This window comes from Ochlerotatus camptorhynchus, unplaced genomic scaffold, assembly GCF_037179485.1.
Source record: "Ochlerotatus camptorhynchus isolate MF236.1 unplaced genomic scaffold, CSIRO-AGI_Acam_v1.1 ptg000077l, whole genome shotgun sequence".
Classification (NCBI taxonomy): Eukaryota; Metazoa; Arthropoda; class Insecta; order Diptera; family Culicidae; genus Ochlerotatus; species Ochlerotatus camptorhynchus.
In genome coordinates, this window is record NW_027040567.1 from 8,464,167 (window position 1) to 8,472,578 (window position 8,412).

Genomic DNA, 8,412 nt, shown 5'->3' on the forward strand with positions numbered 1-8,412 from the left:
ATGTGCGTATTTTTTTTACTTATTTATGATTCATTTCAGTAAAATGCGCCGATGTTTGTCTCAGAACGAGAAACTAAAAAGAAAAATACATGAGCTGAAAAATTCACGAGATGGTTCCATTGATGTAGACACCGTTCAGAAGATCGTCGGGCAAGATCAGTTCGCTTTAATGACCGCTAAAGTACAGAGGATTGGTAAATGGTCAAATGAAAGTATACACGGGAAAAAATACGATCTCCGAAATGAGATAAATGACTCATGATTTCATGAACACAGCGTATTTTCATGTTATGAAAATACACCATGAATAATATTCATGATATCATGAGCAACTTTTGCGTAACGCAGCAAACATTCCCAAAATCATGAATCATCCGAGTTGAAATCATGAGCTAAATTCATGAGTTTAACTTTTAACCAAAAAAATGTAAAAAGAATAAAATAATGCAACAAACTGGATTCGAACCTAGAGAACCTTGAGATCACTAAACCCACACTTTGACCACTAGACTATCAGTACTTGTTTAAGTTGGAAGGCAAAAGGCGAATAAGAGATGCCTATGTAGTTCGGTTTATGAACACGGTTTGCCAAGTACGTGTAACGCTTTTAGTGCATTATGAAATCATGAATTTCCATCCCGAAATCATGAATCATTGTTACGATTTCATGGGATGGCTAGTTTTTTCATTTCATGATTTTTTATTCATGAAAATGGAATCGGATTTGTTTCCGTGTACTCGAAGGCCTTCGTACGAGATTCTCATGCGGAAGAACTGCATACGAAGAAGAAAGGAAGAAACGCCGTTTGCCGAGTAGCCGTACATTGAGTGAGAGATTACAAGGGCTAAAATTTGAAGCAGGATGCCTTCATGAAGTATTCGAGTTTATGGAGTACAAGGTTAAAGACATGAATAATCTGGATTGCGCAATTGTATTCGATGAAATGGCAATCCAAAAAGGAGTGAACTATTGTTCAAATTTGAAGCAGTTTGTGGGAAATATTACTCTTCCTAATCACTGCGGAATAGCTACTCATGTCATGGTATTCATGCTGGTAGGCATTAGAGCTCGCTGGAAACAGGTGATCGCATTCACTGGTGACACAGTCGACCATGGCTGCCTAAAGTCAATCGTAGTTGATCTAATTCAAAAAGCTGAAAATATCGGCCTTCGTGTGCATGCCCTCATTAGTGACTGCCCAACAAACAATTGCCTATTGAAGAAACGACTTCTTGGCGATTTTATTCCACTTCATGCTTAATAATACTTGTACTATTTTTAATAATAACTTCTGTTCAGGCTTTGTTCACACGAATCTGGAGAATTTATTCAACCACAACATCGAAATATTTGGTGTTGAATAAGGTATGTTGAGAAGCTTTTATTCGACTTACAAGAGTTGTAACAGAGCTTATTCGATCAAATTTTTGATTATTCAGCGTTTATTAGACATCTGTACTTTCATAAACAGCGATGGTATAAAGGTGTATATAGACGCTTGATTATCATGTGAAATAATGTTTAATTATTACATCATTATACATTTATTTAACGATTATTCAACTACGGGATAATTAAACCGAAAATAAGAACGGCACAGGGCAGGGTTGTTCTCGTTAGTGATTGTTGTGTCATTATTTCTGTCGAATTTATTACATACATACATACAATCATATGTCGTTATATGGGATTCGAACCATGACCTTCCTATCACCAGCCGCTTGCCTTGCCATCTGAGCTATCCTAGAATACATCATATGGGCAGCTAAATAAGCAATAAACGCTGAAAAGCTATCAGTACTTCCAGCCGTAACTCTAGCTAATTCAAGGACATGTGAGAATGATTAATTCATTCATAGTTGTTTAACATAAGACCAACGTTACCTCTTCATCTCTCTAATTTCGATGGAAAGGATGCTATTCTTTTCTATAGATCTATGAATTGGTTGTCGTGAGTGATACGATCTATGATTACGATTTAAATTAATTAGGAGTTGAACATAAATAAAAAAAAGGGTTGAGGCTGGGATTGAACTCGCGGCCTTCTACTTGGAAAGCGAAAACGGTAACCACTATGATACCAATTTCGTTTTGTTGTTAGCCTGAAGCACTGTTGTGGAATAATGAATCTAATACGTCGTTTATAAAGCATTTACAAAGCATCCAACTAAAACATGGACGCAAAGTGGTATAAGAGCTATTTTTCTGACTGTATTATACAGCAATATTGTAAAGCAATGCAATGAAATCTAATAATGGAGCTAGAAAACATTTATAAGACGTCTAAAAAAGTATTTTATTAAAGCAATTGAAAACAGTCGAATTAAAGCAACAATGTATGTGAAAATTACACTTATTCAGTTTGTTATTAGATCAAATTTGCGGTTCTGAATCAGGAAGACAGCCAACGTTTATAAAGCTTTTAATAAGTAAATTAATCATATCAGAGCAAACGGCGGAATAAAGGCGCATCTATCGATCTCAATGAGCTTTTTTCAGCACATAATTCGACATCTTGTTTTATTCAGCTGTTCTGCTGATTATCTGCTGATTTCAGGCAACAATAAAAGATTGTGGAACGACCTTGGTGTTCAGCATACTCAAGCAACAGTTCTTAAGAACGGTCCTATAAAGCATCCGGCGTGATCCCAGCGGAAGTTTGAAGTAATTCCTGACCCCGTTCACGTTCAAGGTTGGATTTCTAATGAAACCATTGAGCTACCTAATTGGGCAGTGGAAGCACAAGAGCTCGTGACACCCACAGCAGACATTAAACATCTTCGAGACCTTGTTTTGTATGAACAAGGGTGTGATTTGAAAATGGCATCTGGCCTGAAGTTGGAAGGTGTCAATTTCACGAAAGAGCATCGAGCTTCGATAAGATGAAGGTTCTGAATTCGACAAAATACGTTAACCACACGGTGGCAGCTGCTTTGAAAGCATATAGCGTACAGAGTGGTAGGAAGGATATCCTAACCACAGCGTATCTAATCGAGACTGCAAGCACCTGGTTTACGTATATGACATCCAGGAACGTTATTACAGCATTGAATCTAGGTAATGTGGAGGCGTATAATCGGGTGATTAATTCATTGCACACATTCAAAACGCTGATTTACGATTGCAAAGTAGGAGTTAAAAGACTGTGGAAGCCATGGAAGTCCGCGGTTGTCTTGGCAACGGATACCATTCTTCGTCTTCAAGATTTTGTCCTAAGAGAGGTGGGTTTCGATTACTTTCTTCCCGGACGACTGACACAAGACTGTTTGGAGAACATTTTCTCACAGTTACGGCGTCGGCAATTACGACCTACTGCTCTTCAAATTAAGGATAATTTGAAGCTCCTTACTGTATCCCAATACATGACGAATGTGAAAAATTCCTCTTACGACTGGGACTCATGTGAATGGCTGACTCGCTTTCCAGAGCGTTTGGAGGACTTAGCAAAGAAACGAAAATTGAAATCGGAAGTAGAACCATTATTACAAAATGTAAAGCTCAATAGCGTCACAAAAGATCAGCAGCCAGAGTCTATCTACGATGTCGATGGATTGATAGATGAGTGTGAAAATCTGGTAACTCGTGTATCTGAAGAAAACGTGGTGTACTATTTGGCTGGGATGGTTATGCGTCAGCTGTCTGAGAGAGCGAGTGTATGCAGTGCATGCATCGAGAGTTGTATGAACAAAAATACGGTTTCCGATCAGTTTGCTGTGTTTACCCAGTTCAAGGATTATACAGGCAACGCTTTAAATTACGTCAACGTTGAAACGTATAACTTGTTTTTGGAGCTGGAAGATATAGTTAAACGTAATATTTCAGTATTCCGATTGCTGAATGAGAATCGAGAGTTGAAATATTATAACCTGATGATGAAAGTAGTATCAGCATCACACTTGCCAGAATGTCACAATATGAAAGAAAAAATCATCAGACGATATATTCAATGCCGCTTACGAGTAAGCCGGCAAAATTTTCCTCGAGACAAACGACATGACAGCAAATCTATGGCCATATGAATGACAATATTTAAAATATACACAATTGATTGAAGTTTCACTAGATTTTAACGCTTAATGAAAGAAAGATTGAATTAAAATCGGCATAGAACAACAAAAACATGGTTGCAGCATTTTTCTTTATTTTCCATTTTAAGTTACCTATTCGAAAATGTTAAATCTGGATAACAATGCTTCCCCCTTACCAAACCATCGAATCTTACATGTTCGTTTGGCTGCACTTTTTGACAGCTCGTTTGGCTGCATAAAACAAATCTTCGCAAGTCTTTGTATAAAGTGTTTTTAGTTGTTCCTAATTTAAAGACACTAGCGTGCATAGGAATCTTAATAAGGAGGGGCAATCTGCAGGATTCACTAGAAATCATTCGCAGAATTTTCTTCTCCCCAGAAATCCTTTCAGAATTCAATATCCTTGAGGTTCTTCTCGGATTTTGTTAAAACTCTCCTAAGAGCTCTTTTGCAATTGGAACTGACATTCCTTTAGAGTTTCAGAAATTTTTCCTGAAATGAGCTAGAAATTATCTTCTGAATTCATTTGAAATTTAGCTTAAAATCCCTTTGGAATTTCACTCAAAATTTGATTTTCTCGGTATTCTTTTCGATGTTATCTTGGTGCTATCTGCAGGATTCACTAGAAATTATTCGCAGAATTATGGAACCATCCCCAGAAATCTTTTCTTTTGGAACTGTCCTCAGAATTCAATACCCTTGAGGTTCTTCTCGGAAGTCAAGTTTAAGTTGTCCATCTATTCACCAAAACGTTGTAGTTTTTCTACCAGAAATGTTCAATAAAGCTTGCCCCTCAATTTACAAGAACTGTGCAATTGTTACTCCAGGAATTTTCAATTCAGCTTGCCCCTTCATGCAGCAGATTGCTGCAAACCAGAAAATTTTACATAAAAAAATTTCAATTGACCAGAACGATGCCAATTGTCCACCGTTAATGTTCAATAAAAATTGCTTCTCCAATCTTCTGATTGGTGCAGATTTCTTTTTTCCATTTTCCACCAGACATTTTCAATATAGCTTGCTTCTTCTATCATCAGAAGGTTGCAGGTTTTCCATCAAATCAAGCTTGCTCCTATTTTCAGATTTTTCATGATAAATTTTCAGTAAAGCAGCTTCTAATCCAATCATCAGAATGGTGCGAATTTACACCAGATTTTTTTTTCTCTATTTAGGAGATTTTTAGCCGCAGGCTTGTTCATCTCCGGCGCACCAGAAATTATTATTAAAGTTTGTTTCTCTATTCAGCAGGAGGATACAAATTTAAGACCAAAAATTTTCCGACAAGCTTGCCCATCCGTTCACCAGAACGGTGCAGATTTTCCACCAGAAATTTTAAATAAAGCTTGTGCCTTCATTTACCAGACTAGTGCAAGTTTTCCACCAGAAATTTTCGGTTCATTTCATTTATCAGAGCGATGCAAATTTTGCACCAGAAATTTTCAATAAATCCTCTCCCCTCCTTCACCAGAACGGTGCACCATAAATTGTCAGAGAAGTCTGTTTCACCATGCACCTTTGTGGTGCAATTTTCAGGTTTCGCCTCTTCAAAACATTTTCAATGAAGCTTGCATTCATCAGAACGATGCAAATTATGCACCAGAAAAATAAATAAACCTTACTTCTACATTCACCACAGTGTTGCGAACTTTCCACCAGAAATTTTCAGTTAAATGTGCACCTCCAAATTTGTAGCATGATTCAATTTTTCCACCAGAGTGATTCATTTTGATTAGTCCCTCCATGCACCACCTTGATGATATTTTTACACCAGAAATATTCAATAAAAAGCTTTTTCTTCGATTTACCACCACGAAGCTGGATTTTATCAACCTTAAATTTACCCTCTTCTGAAACAAAATTACTCCAGAAATTTATTATATGCACCATTGTGGTGTAATTTTTTGACCAAAACATTTCATTGAATTTTACCCCTTCATGCACCTTTAAGGTGCAATTTTCAGGCACCATTGCAGTTTTCAGTGCCCTTATATTATGAAATGAAGATATTTTACCTTCCAATCCTTCCAAAGGAGGGCAATGAGTTTTTATCAAACGTTTTAATAATATGTGCGCTATCACAAAATTCATGGTGTGCGAAGGTTCAATTGAGATTGTTCATAACTCTAGATAGAGCTGGAATTAGGCCGTAACAGTCTTTGTGAACAATGACTTCTCTCGTTGATTCCTAGGAACTCAATGCATGCCCAGGCAAACCAACATAACCATCGGAAAGCGGAAGACTTGCACTACCCGATGGTGATGTTGATTTGCGTTGGCGAGCCTTAACTTTCTAGAAATCATCGAAAGAAGTAATTGTTTATAAAAGCTGTTACACCCTAATTCCAGCTCAATCTTGTGGTCGTTATCAATTCAATTCATCTTCTCGTTATACTTCTGAAAAATGCATCAAACTAGCCTTCATAATTAATTTTTTAAATATGTACTTGCAAATGATCTAGTCTAGCTGATTTGCATGAAAACTGCAGCTTTACAGCCTTAAAACCATCCTAACTTTTATCATGTATTAAAATCAGGATACATGTCATCGCTGATTGAAACCAACATGGAACATCTAAGCAACCTGTTGATTTTGCCAGAGAGTTTTTCGAACATTATAATTTATTTTCAAAATGTCAAATTTAAGTAAAAATTCAGAAAAATGGATGAATTTTCACTGACTCTTTGAAAATAATATACAATGTTCTCTGTTGTTGATCGTCCGATTTTCGAGAAATTGTTTGTCAAAATTGATTCCTGATTTGCCAGAGATAAGTCTGGTACAAGGTCTGGTAGAATAGCAGATTTATTAGAAAATTTTCAATCTGTCAAATTTAAGTTAAAATTCACGAAATGGACAGCAACCTTGACCGCAGCCTAAATGTAGGGGGGTTGACAGCTGTAGTATACTCCTAGTCCCACCATCGAATGGCATTTACTAGATAAGATGAAGTTGCGACATAATGAAACAAATAAGCTCTGCAAACAACGCACGCAACACTTTTATGAATATGTTACTGGAAAAAATGCAAGGATTAAAAAGGAGGACATTTTTGGGCAAAAGAATGACGTAGAAAAATTTTTGAAAAAGGAGGACCTGTTCTCCTTTAGGATACCATATGGTAACCCTAGGCTAGAGGAGCTAGCCGTGTGATGTTATGTTTGATAGAGCTACTGCAGCAATGATATCAACCAATTTCTATTAAAAGAAGAGATTTTTAGCCATATGGCTAGTTCATCTCTTAAAATAGTAAAAATAAATAAAGAGAAAAAAAAATTGGGTTCTCAGAAGGAGATTCCCAATCTTGGCTGTGGTACATTTATCTTGCTAGAATGAAAAGGTGTACAAAACTGTCAAAAGGGCCAACAAACAGGAAATACAAACAAGGAACACTCAGATATTTTTGTAAAGGTTCGCCTCCTTTAGGAAGGTGATAAGGGTGGTTGCTGTCCCTTGGACCCACGGATGCTTCGGTGTTTCTGTTGTTAGGGCCGATATCACTGTGTGAGTCAGTTACGACTAATATCGGCCGGTTTGCCAGTAACTTAACCACGTGGAGAACGGTCGCTGCTTCAGCTGAGAACACCGAGCATTGGGTCGGAAGCGATCTGCTCACAAGCAGTCCATCTCCGGAGACCTCCATTCCCACTCCGCTCCTGGAGAGAAAGCTGTCGGTGTACCTAACTTCATAATCTTGGTAGTGCGCCCCGAGAGTTTCGACAACTGTCCGGCGTAAATCCAGCGAATTGTCTCCTGCCCTGAAGCGGTCCTTTGATTCGGCTGTTAATTTTGTTCTTGTGCGAATGCCAACTTTTGTCTCCGTACCAGTGGACCCTGGCCACTGTAGGGAGATCTACCTCGGCGGCCGTGCGGAGGAGTCGGTTCGCCTCGTCGAGGAGAACGATCCTGTTGTTTCTCGACGTTTTAGCGAGAAAGGCAGCGACTTTGGTAGCAGTAACTGCGGTGAAAACGAGCCGAAAAGGTAGGATACCGGCTTCAACGCATGCAGCTTCGGCCGGGGTAGAGGGCAGGAGACCGGAGACTGTTCGAACGTAGTCGTTGTACACCGATTCCAGAATCTGGACGGTTTTCTCGGCGGCAAGGCGTGTAATCTCTACACCGTAGAATAGGCGATGTCGTGGAAGCGGATTTCGCGATTGTTGGATCAGTGGGGGCGAGAGATGGTCTTAATCAAGTTGGACCGACTGCGACAGTCCTTATTTGCTTGTTGGAAGTGCGGCTTAAAGGATAAATTCCGATCGAGGAGCACTACCAAGACCCTCACAGTGTTTTTGGTCGGTATTGCTTGTTGTTTAATCATGATGGGCTGTCCGTTGTTGCACACTAAGATTATTTTACAGATTTCTGTAAAATTTTACCGAAAT

The 8,412-nt window shown here is 38.4% G+C and overlaps 1 pseudogene; it reads left to right on the forward strand.

Annotated features, from left to right (window-relative positions):
- The first annotated feature begins 944 nt into the window (after nt 1-944).
- LOC135697677 (uncharacterized) lies at nt 945-8,013 on the forward strand (annotated as a pseudogene).
- Nucleotides 8,014-8,412: the final 399 nt, after the last annotated feature.